The sequence below is a fragment of the Pan troglodytes genome, chromosome 10 (genome assembly GCF_028858775.2).
Source record: "Pan troglodytes isolate AG18354 chromosome 10, NHGRI_mPanTro3-v2.0_pri, whole genome shotgun sequence".
Taxonomy (NCBI): domain Eukaryota; kingdom Metazoa; phylum Chordata; class Mammalia; order Primates; family Hominidae; genus Pan; species Pan troglodytes.
The window spans coordinates 110,847,811-110,861,073 of record NC_072408.2 but is presented as its reverse complement, the minus strand read 5'-3'; the positions used below and the strand labels follow the sequence as shown (position 1 = coordinate 110,861,073).

Genomic DNA, 13,263 nt, shown 5'->3' with positions numbered 1-13,263 from the left:
CTAATTACAGTGTTCTGATCACCATACATTGTATATTGAAACATCAATATGTACCCCATGAATATGTACAATTATTACATGAATATGTATCAAAACAAATTAAATTTAAAGACAAAACAAAGAACATAAAACATCTTCTTAATAATGTTTTATATTATGTGTTGAAATGATAACATCTTGTATATATTGGGTAAAGTAAAATATATCATTAAGATAAATTTTACCTCTTTGTACTTTTTTCTTAATGTGGCTACTAGAAAATTTTAAATTATAGCCAGGTGTAGTGATGTGCACCTGTAATCTCAGCTACTCAGGAGGCTGACACGGGAGGATCGCCTGAATCTTGAAGTTCACGGCTGCAGTGAGCTGTGATCACGCCACTGCACTCCAGCCTGAGTAACAGAGCAAGACCCTGTCTCTTTAAAAAAAAAAAAAAGTAAAATTGGCCGGATGCGGTGGCTCACGCCTGTAATCCCAGCACTTTGGGAGGCTAAGGCGGCGGATCACCTGAGGTCAGGTGTTTGAGACCAGCCTGGCCAACATGGCGAAACCCCATCTCTACTAAAAATACAAAAATTAGCTGGGTGTGGTGGCGGGCGCCTGTAATCCCAGCTACTCGGGAGGCTGAGGCAGGAGAATCATTTGAACCGGGGAGGCGGAGGTTGCAGTGAGCCGAGATCTCATCACTGCACTCTAGCCTGGGAGACAGAGCGAGACTCCGTCTCAAAAAAAAAAAAAAAAGTAAAATTACAGGGTGGCTTGCATTTTATTTCTGTTGGAGAGCACCACTTTAGAAAGAGACAGTGAGCAGGGAGATCCTTATATCCTTATAGGAAATAGGAAGAGGAGTCATTGCAGAAATAAATTCTGTGATCCCAGACAAAGTGCTGGCACCATCTCCCGGGTTTGAGAACCCACCGCAGAGATACAGAACAGCGCAGATTGCAGTTGAGGTCAGCTCCCAGCTCCCTGCCTCATTCCTCTCTGATTCCTCTTTTGTTCAGGCACAAAAACACTCCATCCTGAAACTTTTGTCATTATTGCCTTGGTAGAAGAAGACCACAGTTGTTACCTGGGTTTTGATTTGGGGACAACAGCATTTCAATGACTAGGAGATTTCAGGAGAAGCTAGTGGCCATGAAGATTCTCAAAATCAGCCTGAACTTTATTTTTCACTGGTGTTCTTTCAAAGTTTGCCTTCGACTCAACGTGTGGTAGAAATTCACCCTGAAAGCATTTGCTCTTCTCTGGTTTTGTGTCTTTTCCTCCAGAACAGCGTTGTTTTTTTTGCATGTTTTGCACTTAGCCAGAGGAAGTCTGGCGCATCCGAGCCGGCCAGCCGAGCACATCTGGAAGTGGTTTCTGGGGCCGCCCCTCTCTGCCAGCGCAACTCCTGGGTTCCCAGCGGCTTCGCGCAGAGGTGGAAGAAACCCGAGACGTTCCAAAGTCAACGCAAGCAAAGGGGAGTGCGGGTCGGGGAGGAATATTCTTTTGGAAACGTAATATTGGCCTTGGGGCTCTCCAGCCCTTTGGGACTTCCAATGGGATCTTAGAAGCAGCCGAAGCAGCGTGAGGGCAGCAGCCCAGGGCCAGCCACGATTTGAACGCTCTGCCTTGCAGCTCTTCTGGACCGAGGAGCCCAAAGCCCTACCCTCACCATTCACCAGGTAAATAGAGAAATTTACGAGCAGTGTGCAGTCGTTCCGTTTTATCCTGGCCGGTCTGCAGCAGTTCTTTATTCTGCTACAGACCCAAGAAAGTAAATCAGAGGTGTCAGATTGCCCCACACAAACTTTGCCTTCAGAAACTTCCCAGTCCGAATTTGTAGCATTCCAGCGGAACCCTTTTCGGCCATTTCCAGCAAATCCAGTGTGCAATGTTTTTCACATTCTGGGCTGCATTTCCAGACCTGAGTTTCTCCTCCTTCTCTCCACAAATATGATAATTTACTATTTGTATCAGATTTTAAACATAAAAATCAGCAGTTAGGATGTGGATGAATGCTATTATTTAATGAAGGTATGTCCTGAGCCACAAATTATTTAACTGAGCATGATTCATGTTTTCAGAATCTGCTTTAGGAAGCTGTTCTGAGGATCTCCATCCCCCCAGAAAGAACTGGCCGTTGTGGAAACCCAAGTGAGGCTTATTGTAAATACAGTAGTCGTGGTGTTTGGGTTGAAAATGCTTTTTAAACATTAAAAAAGATCTTATGTTTACTTTATAAGCAAGTGTCACACATTGGACAAGCCTGATATATAATTTATGAAATAAGAAGGATAGTTAACATGAGAGTAAAAAAAAAAAAACCTGAGAGAGAGTGAGAGAAAGAAAACATGATGATATCTGAATGTCTGGATGTGCTTTGAAAAAAAAATCAGTCCTCTCGTTGTTTGGCCCCTGTGCAGCCAAATATCCAAAGTGATATTGGTTGGTTTTTGTCTTTTCCTTTTCCTCCAAATGTTCTGGTGTGGCACTTCTGTGTAATATCCTTTCTATATTACATAATGGAATTCCAGTTCTCCCTTTAATGCACTTGGAAGTAGACTGTGCAATGCAGTGGTAAGAACATAGGCTCTGGGGTCAGGCTTACAGGACTGAATCTACGTGGTGCCACTTACACATCTTCTAAGCTCGACTCCGGGTGAATTGTTTAACTGCATGCACCCTAGTTCCTCATCTGTAAAATGGAAATTAAATGACCTAATGTCTATAGAGGACATAATACAGGACCTGCAAAGTAGTTAGGCCTCAGGAAAGGTTAGCTTCTCTGATGGTGCTGATGATGGCAGTGGTGACAAAAGTGATCATGCATCCTGTTTTTGGCAACACCTCTGCTTTTGACCATGGTTCCCTCTGACAGTCCAGTCGTCCAAGTGTTCCTCATACCCTAATATGTCATCTCTCCAGCACTTTGCTTTCTTCCTTTCTTCCTTCAGACACCTCTCTTTCTTTTATTTCCCATTCTGTCTTTCATTATTTCTTCTTTGTGCTTCCTCTTTCCTTGCTGAGAAAATGTGAGGTTCATTAAGGCACAGCCCTCATAATTTTCATTTCTAGTTCCCGAGGAAAATGATTCTAAATCCTTTTTAATTTCAGCATTTTCCAAAGAAAGTTCTGAGGAAACATAGTCCCATGGGAAACTCTGTGAACTATATCACCCTCTTAGAGATCGCAAGGCATAATAGCATTTTAAAGGTCCTGAGAAGTCCTGTAGTAGAGAAATCCTCTTAAGGTTGTTTAACGCAATGATTCCCAAACAGTTGATCACTGAACCACCTTATCACATAATGTAGGTTAACATTTCTAGGAGCACACTCTGGGGTGTGCTATTCTGGACACACTTGTTTTCATTTTGGTTCCTCTTTTGGACATCCTATTCTCCACCTTCCCTGGAGCTCATCCAAGGGGATGCCTTGTTTTTCCTTCTCAAGTTAAGGACATAAGATTATCATGTGTGTTGTACTGGTATATAGAAAATCTGGCCTAAATTGGAGATCAGAGGTCAGCAAACTTTTTCTGCAACGGGCCTGATAATAAGCCATATGGTTTCTGTTGCAACTGTTCAACTCTGCTGTTGCAGTATTAAAACAGCAGAGAAACAAAAAATAAGCATGGCTATGTTCTAACAAAACTTTATTTACAAAAACTAGTGTCAGGCAGGATTTGACCAGGGGCCACAGTTTGCTGACCCCTACTCTAAAGGCTTTTTGTGAAAGAATTTCTCATGCTAGCACAGGAGAAAGCAAGACAAATTCTCTATAAACTGAAGACTCTCTTGTCCTGCACCCCTAGTGCTATGGTCTGAAGGTTTGTGTCCCCCCAAAATTCATATGTTGAAACTCTAACCCCCAAGGTGATGCTACTAGAAAGTGGGGCCTTTTGGGAGGTGGTTGGGTCATGAGGGCAGCACCATCACCAATGGGATTAGTGCCCTTGTAAAATAGGCCTAAGAGGCTGGGCACAGCGGCTCACACCTGTAATCCCAGCACTTTGGGAGGCTGAGGCAGGTGGATCACTTGAGGTCGGGAGTTTGAGACCAGACTGACCAACATGGAGAAACCCCGTCCCTACTGAAAATACAAAAAATTAGCCAGGCGTGGTGGTGCATGCCTGTAATCCCAGCTATTCGGAAGGCTGAGATAGGAGAATCACTTGAACCCAGGAGGTGGAGGCTGTGGTGAGCTGAGATTGCACCATTGCACTCCAGCCTGGGCAACAAGAGCGAATCTCCATCTCAAAAAAAAAAAAAAAAAAAGGCCTAAGAGAGCTGGTTCACCCCTTCCACCATGGAGGACACAGCTAGAACGTGCTATCTATGAACCAGAAAGTAGGCCCCCACCAGGCACTGAATCTGCCAGCACCTTGATCTTGGGCTTCTCAGCTTCCAGAACTATAAGAAATAAAGTTTTGTTGTTTAGAAGCCACCCAGTTCAGGCTGGCATGGTGGCTCATGCCTGTAATCACAGCACTTTGGGAGGGTAAGATGGGAGGATCTCTTGAGGCCCAGAGTTCTAAACCAGACTAGGCAATATAGCAAGACTCTGTCTCTACAAAAAAAATTTTTAATTAGCTGGATGTGGTGGTGGTGCGTGCCTATTGTCCCAGCTATTCGGGAGACTGAGGTGAGAGGACAGCTTGAGCCCAGGAATTCGAGGCTATAGTAAGCTACGATCATGCCACCACACTCCAGCCTAGGTGATAGAGTAAGACTCTGTCAAAAAAAAAAATGGAGTAAGACACCTGTTCTATGTATCTTGGTGAATCTTGAGTAAACCTTTCATTATAGCAAAAAGTTAAAAGGCAAGAGATATTTTATTAGAGGACAGACTCCTGAGTCCTGATCTTGTCCTTTCTCTTTCCTTTAGTGAACTCTTACTCTTGTCCTGTTAATGACTTTGTAGCTTGCATAGCTTAAAATGAAGTGCTCTGTTAAATGTGTCTATGCATTTGAGAACTTCAGGGTGCAAGTCTTGCAGAGTTAACTCACAGAGCTTATGTCAGTTGCTTGACACAGTGATAGCAACCATAGCGATGGAAAGTGGTTGGCTGTAGTAACTATCAAGGTGGTTAAGAATGTGAACTCAGAGCCAGGCTGCCTGCGTGTAAATATTAGCTCTGCCACTTATTAGTTGTGTGACCCTTAGCAGACCTCTTAATTCTCTGAGCCTCAGTTTTCTCACCTGTGTATTGGAATAATAACTTTAAGGAGTTGTTGTGATAATCCGTGAATGAATATTTGTAAAAGTCGTAGAACAATGCCTAGCACATAGAATTGCTATGTAAGTGTTAAAATAATAATAGTTAATACTTATGTAGCAATAGCTTTGTAATATGCAGAACTATCCCGTTTTACACATAGGGTTTTGTAAGTCACCCCATGATTACACAGCTAATTAGGATTCACAGTCAGCTCTGTCTAAGGATAAAGCCCATATTTCCACTAACCTACACAGCTCTCATATTTAAGTCATTCAACAGTACTTTTAGGAACCCCCCCTTTTATCTTGCTTTTTGATTCCCAGATCATTTCCTATTACTCCCTACCATACTATAACCACGGCAGACATGATTAATCAATCACTTTCTTTCTTTCTTTCTTATTTTCTTTCTTTCTTTCTTTCTTTCTTATCTTTCTTTTCTTTTCTTTTTTAACTGAATCTAGTGATGGCTTCAGATTTCTTCTCAATCTAGCAATCCCAACAGCCCATTCCATAGCCAATCAGAGCTGGCATGTAAAATGAAACACAGGGGCACTGATTTTTGGAGTATTTTTCTGAAGAGCCTTTCCCACTTTGCTTTTTGTTCCAAGGCAGAGCAAATTCCCTTAGCCACTGCCAGGTCTCAAAACATTCTTTCCAGGTTTGGCCACATGCCTAAACTCTTTGGTATCTGGTAAAATGGCTCCCCATGCAAGGTCTTCAGGGGCTTATTTTTAAACTTACAGGCCTCTTCTCATGCCCAGAACAACTCTCTGTACTCTCCTTTTCTTCCTACTCACAGGCCCTAGAACCTCAACCTTCTTTTCTCCCCTCTTTGAAGATGCTACTGCCCAGTGCCTTGCCTGCCCTGCAGTAGCTCCCAGCTCCACCTCTCTGTCTGTCCTGAAGACAGGCCTGCAGGCAATTTCTTGTTAAAGGCTTGGCTATTTATTACCACAGAGAAACCACACACACGGAAGTCACTAGGGCTAGGAAAGCTCACAGAGGTGTAAAGGGCACAGTTCTGGGGCTCTTTGTTGTGCCAGTAGCAGGAAGGCTGATGAGATGACCAGAGCCCTCTGCTTTTATTCCTGGAGTGGGATCATCAGCAGTTCCCCTCCTTCTGGCTGAGTCCTTTCTTTCTGGGGCTGAAGAGCAGAGCAACAAGAGCCTCTCCCCTTTTCTTTCTCTCTCCTGATTCTCATTGATTCAACACACATTTATTGAGTTCCCACCTTGGGGCAGGACAGGCAGATGGAAGTGAGGAAGCCACATTCGCTGTCCTCAGTGGTCTGTCTGGTCCTTCTTTTAAAGATAGATATGCTGAAATATTTAGGGGGAGAAGTGTCATGATGTTTACAACTTCCAAAAATATATATGTACATATGAAGTTCAATTAAGTAAATATGTCAACATGTTAGCAACTGGTGGATCTGGTGAAAGGTATATGAGTATTTATTCTTCGAACTTTTCAGCGGTCTTGAAATGTTTCAAGCGAAAAAAAGAAAAAGGAAATCAAACAAAAAATTAAGGCTACTCAAGCTGCATTTGTGTTTCAAATGAACTTGATATGATTATCGAACAACAAAAAAGTTACTATGGCCGTTAGGCCAGTGATGGATTGAGGAAGGGGAGTGTACAGAAATTCTAAAGGCAGGAAGGCCAGGTGGGAGGTTATTGCAGAGGTGTAATTAGTAGGACTCGGTGATTGAAGGAGGAATTAGGAGGGAGAAGTTGAAGAGGAATCTGAGAACCCCAGAGAAGGAGTTTCCGTAGGGGAGGTGCTAATTTCAGTTGTGAATGTAGGGGCTTTGAGATACTTGTGCAGCACCCTGAGGAGACAGTTGCACATTCATCCCTTTGGTCCATAAATGTTTTCTGAGGGCTTATATTGCCAGGCACTTGTCTAGATGCTGGGTGTATGGCAATGAATGAAACAAAATTTCCTGCCTTCATGGGGCTTATAGTCTGTCATTTGGATGGCAGCCAGTACACCGGTGATGACGAGGCAGTCTGTTGGAAGATGGTAATTGCTGAGGGGATGCAATTTGTGCATTGTCGGGGTTAGAGGCTTTTGACTAAGAGACTGAGAGACATGAGGGGGCAAGCCATGTAGATATCTGGGAAGAGGATTCCAGGCAGCAGGAATAGCACGTGGCCAAGGCTCTGAGGCAGGAGGCTGTCTGGCAAGGAGGCCGGTGTGATCACGCGATACCTTATGGAAGGATGCTGTAATGACTTTGGTTTTTGCTCTGAGAGAGACAGGAAGGCCTTGGAAGGTTTTGAACAGAGCACAGCACAATGCGACTCCTATTTTCACAGGTTCATTCTGGCTGCTTTGTTGAAAATCAGCTGAAGGGAGACAAAGGCAGAATAATATAGTCAAAGGCTAATGTGCCAGGGTGGAGCCACAGAAGGTGGTAAAAATTCTGGATCTATTTTGAAAGTGGAACTGACAAGATTTGCTGTCAGTGCACATGGGAATGAGGAACAGAGAGGGGTTAAGGAAACACCAAGCTGATTTTTTTGTGGAGCAATTTAAAAAACGGAGTCACAGCCGGGCGCAGTGGCTCACACCTGTAATCCCAGCACTTTGGGAGACCAAGGTGGGTGGATCACCTGAGGTCAGGAGTTCAAGACCAGCCTGGCCAACATGGCGAAACTGCATCTCTACTAAAAATACAAAAACTAGCTGGGCGTGGTGGTGCACACATGTAATCCCAGCTACTAGGGAGGCTGAGGCAGGAGAATTGCTCTAACCCGGGAGGCGGAGGTTGCAGTGAGCCAAGATTGTGCCACTACACTCCAGCTTGAGAGACAGAACAAAACTCCATCTCAAAAATAAAAATAAAAACTAAATGGAGTCACCCGAACTGATTTGGGGAGGATTATGGGAAGGGCATGTTTCGGGGGAAGTACCAGAAGCTCAGTTTTGGACACGTGGATTACTATAAGTGCAGATGCCAAGTGGCATCTGGAGTCTGGAATCCATGTGAGATGGCTGGCCTGGAGACAGAAATTTGGGAGTTTTCAGCATATAAATTATATTTAAAGCCATGAGTCAGGATGAAGTCTCCTAAGGAGGGAGTTTAGAGAAAGAAGAGAAGAAATCGCTAAGGTGTTCCAACATTTAGATGTTCAGGAGGTAGGAGCAACCAGTGAAAGAGACAGAGAATGAGCCATCAGAAAGGTGGAGGAAAAGCAGGTGAGCCGAGTCCCCCAGGCCACGTACAGGAAGCATGTAAGGAGGAGAGAGCGGGCACATAGTCTGCATCTCACGCACCCATGCCTCAACCCTAGTGAGGAACAAGTCCTGTGGTGCAGTTCTTTGCATGCCGGGACCTTGTTAGCCAGAAGATGTTCTCTCAGACTCTGCCCCATTCCAGTTTCTCTTGGTTCCAGATCTCTGCCTTTTACTCTACCCCAAGCTTGTCCAACCCATAGCCCACAGGCCACAGGCAGTGCTGGACAGCTTTGGATGCAGCCCAACACAAATTCATCAACTTTCTTAAAACATTATGAGATTTTTGTGTGTGTGTGATTTTTTTTGTTTAGCTCATCAGCTATGTTTCATGTTAGTGTATTTTATGTGTGGCCCAAGACAATTCTTCTTTCAGTGTGGTCCAGGAAAGCTAGAAGATAGGACACCCCACCCTACACATTCTTAAGCTGTCCAGCATCACTTCCTTGGTTCTCCAGTTCTCTATCCCTGACTTCCTATCAGTTTGCTACCTCTTTATAACTCTGATCCCTCTCTTAATTCCCCACAATCAGCTTATCCCCAGGACTTCATTTCTGCAAAAATTTCTTGAGAACCTACTTAATCTACTGGAATGTCTTTGACTTCAAATACCAGAAACACTGATTTACGGCAGCTTAAACACATGGGTTGATTTCTGTCACATAAGAAGTTTGGAGGAGGTAGGTATTGATGGCGTTGATTCAGCAGTTCGATGACGTAAGAGCTGACCATTCTGTGTAGCTCTTGACCTCTCCCTCATGGTCTCAAGGTGGCTGCCTAGCTCCAGCCATTATGGCCCCATGCAAGGCAGGAGGAAGGGGGAGTTGACACTTCATCCACAAAGGAAAAGCTTTCTCAGATATTCCCAGTAGATTTCCACTTAAGTCTCTGTGCATCAGATCTATATTATGTGGCTACTACTAGCTGCAAAGAAGGCTGGTAAAATCTTTATTTGGATTTTCCTCTCTCTCATATGGAAACAGGCAAAGGAGAAAAGGATGGGAAGAGCTGTTGGATCAGCCAGCTATCAAGGCTGCTACACTACCAAGTGCCAAATGCTTGCCATGAACTGGAAATACAGAAATGATTAACGTAGTACCCGTCCTGTCCCTGGAGCTTGCGTTCTAGTAAGGAAACATAAGAATGAACGGAGTATCTTGGTTTGGTTTGGTGGAGACCAGGAGCCTTCCCTGACCCCCATGATCTGGTCAGGTGCCCCTCCTTGATGCTAAAACAATATCCCATGCTTACATCTACCAAGGCATCTAAGCATACTGTATTGCCATTATATATTTACTGGTGTCTTCCCTTCCCTTCCCCCAAATGTGGACTAACTGGGGACTTATCTTTGAATCTCTAGTGCCTGGGTGCCTGGTATATTCGTAGAGGTTGAGTAAATGTTTGTTGAATGAATCAATGAAATGTCAAGGGAGTCCCCTAATTACCTTCTTGTCCTGGGTTGGGCCCTTATCCCATCTTAGCTTTGTTGTTGTTGCTGTTGTTGTTGAGAAAGAGCCTTGCTTTGTCACCCAGGCTGGAGTGCAGTGGTGCGATCTATGTTTACTGCAACCTCCGCCTCCCAGGTTCAAGCAATTCCCCTGTCTCAGCCTCCCAAGGAGCTGGGATCACAGGTGCGTGCCACCACATCCAACTAATTTTTTCTTTTTTGAGACAGAGTCTCTTTCTGTCGCCCAGGCTGGAGTGCAATGGTGCGATCTTGGCCCACTGCAACCTCTGTCTCGCAGGTTCAAGCGATTCTCCTACCTCAGCCTCCTGACTAGCTGGGATTACAGGCGCCTGTCACCACGCCCAGCTAATTTTTGTATTTTTAGTAGAGACAGCGTTTTACCATGTTGGCCAGGCTGGTCTCAAACTCCTGACCCCAGATGATCCACCCACCTCAGCCTCCCAAAGTGCTGGGATTACAGGGGTGAGCCACCATGCCCGGCCCCACACCCAGCTAATTTTTGTATTTTTAGTAGAGACGGGGTTTCACCATGTTGGCCAGGCTGGTCTCGAACTCCTGACCTCAAGTGATCTGCCCACCTAGGCCTCCCAAGGTGCTGGGATTACAGGCGTGAGCCACCGTGCCCAGCCCCTTAGCATTTTTAGCTAGTTAACTCATATTTACATTCCAATAGCAAAATCTCTAACACCTTGCCAGAAAACAGTGCTGACTCCCCAATCACTTTTGTAATGTTAAAAATAAATTTATTTATTCTCATATTCAGCAGAACTCTGAACTTACAAATTTACACCCAGTAAAGTCACAGCACAGCATCTAAAAAGCTAAAAGTACCTATATACTCAAGTCTCATAGTACTTAGAAAATGGGATGCTTAATTTTTCAATTTGTTAGGCTGGGCGTGGTGGCTCACGCCTGTAATCCCAGCACTTTGGGAGGCTGAGGCGGGTGGATCACGAGGTCAGGAGTTCAAGACCAGCCTGGCCAAGATGCTGAAACCCTATCTCTACTAAATATGCAAAAATTAGTTGGGCATGGTGGCACGCGTCTGTAATCCCAGCTACTTTGGAGGCTGAGGCAGGAGAATCGCGTAAACCCGGGTGCCAGAGGTTGCAGTGAGCCAAGATCAAGCGACTGCACTCCAGCCTGGGCGACAGAACAAGACTTCGTCCCAAAAGAAAAAAAACATTTTTTTTTCAATTTGTTGTTTTTTATTTCAAAGAGATGTATAGTTAATCTGACTCATTTGAATAACAGTGAGTGAATTGCAGATACTGTTATCAAAGATAGCAATTCTACAGGCATAAATAATTTTTTTATTATTATACTTTAAGTTCTAGGGTACATGTGCGCAACGTGCAGGTTTGTTACATAGGTATACGTGGGCCATGTTAGTTTGCTGCACCCATTAACTTGTCATTTACATTAGCTATTTCTCCTAATGCTATCCCTCCCCCTGCTCCCACCCCATGACAGGCCCTGGTGTTTGATGTTCCCTGTCCTATGTCCTAGTGTTCTTATTGTTTAATTCCCACCCATGAGTGAGAGAACATGCAGTGTTTGGTTTTCTGTCCTTGTGGTAGTTTGCTCAGAATGATGATTTCCAGCTTCATCCATGTCCCTGCAAAGGTTGTGAACTCACCTTTTTTATGGCTGCATAGTATTCCATGGTGTATATGTGCCACATTTTCTTAATTCAGTCTATCATTGATGGACATTTGGGTTGGTTCTGAGTCTTTGCTATTGTGAATAGTGCGGCAATAAACATACGTGTGCATGTGTCTTTAAAGCAGCATGATTTATAATCCTTTGGGTATATACCCAGTAATAGGATGGCTGGGTCAAATGGTATTTCTAGTTCTAGATCCTTGAGGAATCACCACACTGTCTTCCACAATGGTTGAACCAGTTTACACTCCCACCAACAGTGTAAAAGCATTCCTATTTCTCCACATCCTCTCCAGCATCTGTTGTTTCCTGACTTTTTAATGATTGCCATTCTAACTGGTGTGAGATGGTATCTCATTGCGGTTTTGATTTGCATTTCTCTGATGGCCAGTGATGATGAGCATTTTTTCATGTGTCTGTTGGCTGCATAAATGTCTTCTTTTGAGAAGTGTCTGTTCATATCCTTCGCCCACTTTTTGATGGGGTTGTTTGTTTTTTTCTTGTAAATTTGTTTAAGTTCTTTGTAGATTCTGGATATCAGCCCTTTGTCAGATTGGTAGATTGCAAAAATTTTCTCCCATTCTGTAGGTTGCCTATTCACTCTGATGGTAGTTTCTTTTGCTGTGCAGAAACTCTTTAGTTTAATTAGATCCCATTTGTGTATTTTGGCTTTTGTTGCCATTGCTTTTGGTGTTTTAGACATGAAATCCTTGCCCATGCCTATGTCCTGAATGGTATTGCCTAGGTTTTCTTCTAGAGTTTTTATGGTTTTAGGTCTAACATTTAAGTCTTTAATCCATCTTGAATTAATTTTTGTATAAGGTGTAAGGAAGGGATCCAGTTTCAGCTTTCTATATATGGCTAGCCAGTTTTCCCATCACCATTTAATAAATAGGGAATCCTTTCCCTATTTCTTGTTTTTGTCAGATTTGTCAAATATCAGATGATTGTAGATGTGTGGTGATATTTCTGAGGCCTCTGTTCTGTTCCATTGGTCTGCATCTCTGTTTTGGCATCAGTACCATGCTATTTTGGTTACTGTAGCCTTGTAGTATAGTTTGAAGTCAGGTAGCGTGATGCCTCCAGCTTTGTTCTTTTGGCTTAGGATTGTCTTGGCAATGTGGGCTCTTTTTTGATTCATATGAACTTTAAAGTATTTTTTTCCAATTCTGTGAAGAAAGTCATTGGTAGCTTGATGGGGATGGCATTGAATCTATAAGTTACCTTGGGCAGTATGGCCATTTTCACGATATTAATTCTTCCTATTCATGAACATGGAATGTTCTTCCATTTGTTTGTGTCCTCTTTTATTTCGTTGAGCAGTGGTTTGTAGTTCTCCTTGAAGAGATCCTTCACATCACTTGTAAGTTGGATTCCTAGGTATTTTATTCTCTTTGAAGCAATTGTGAATGGGAGTTCACTCATGATTTGGCTCTCTGTTTGTCTGTTATTGGTGTATAGGAATGCTTGTGATTTTTGCACATTGATTTTATATCCTGAGACTTTGCTGAAGTTGCTTATCAGCTTAAGGAGACTATGGGCTGAGACGATGGGGTTTTCTAAATGCACAATCATGTCATCTGCAAACAGGGACAATTTGACTTCCTCTTTTCCTAAATGAATACCCTTTATTTCTTTCTCCTGCCTGATTGCCCTGGCCAGAACTTCCAACACTATGTTGAATAGGA

General features: G+C 43.5%; 1 protein-coding gene across 3 annotated transcripts in view; it reads left to right on the top strand.

Annotated features, from left to right (window-relative positions):
• GLT8D2 (glycosyltransferase 8 domain containing 2) overlaps positions 1-13,263 on the top strand; it is a 73,377-nt gene that overhangs the window by 12,931 nt on the left and 47,183 nt on the right. For all 3 annotated transcript variants that reach the window (XM_024348027.3, XM_016924072.4, XM_009426125.5), the window contains exon 3: positions 1,272-1,667. The gene's annotated coding sequence lies outside the window, so the exon portion shown is untranslated. The remainder of the gene's footprint in view (positions 1-1,271; positions 1,668-13,263) is intronic.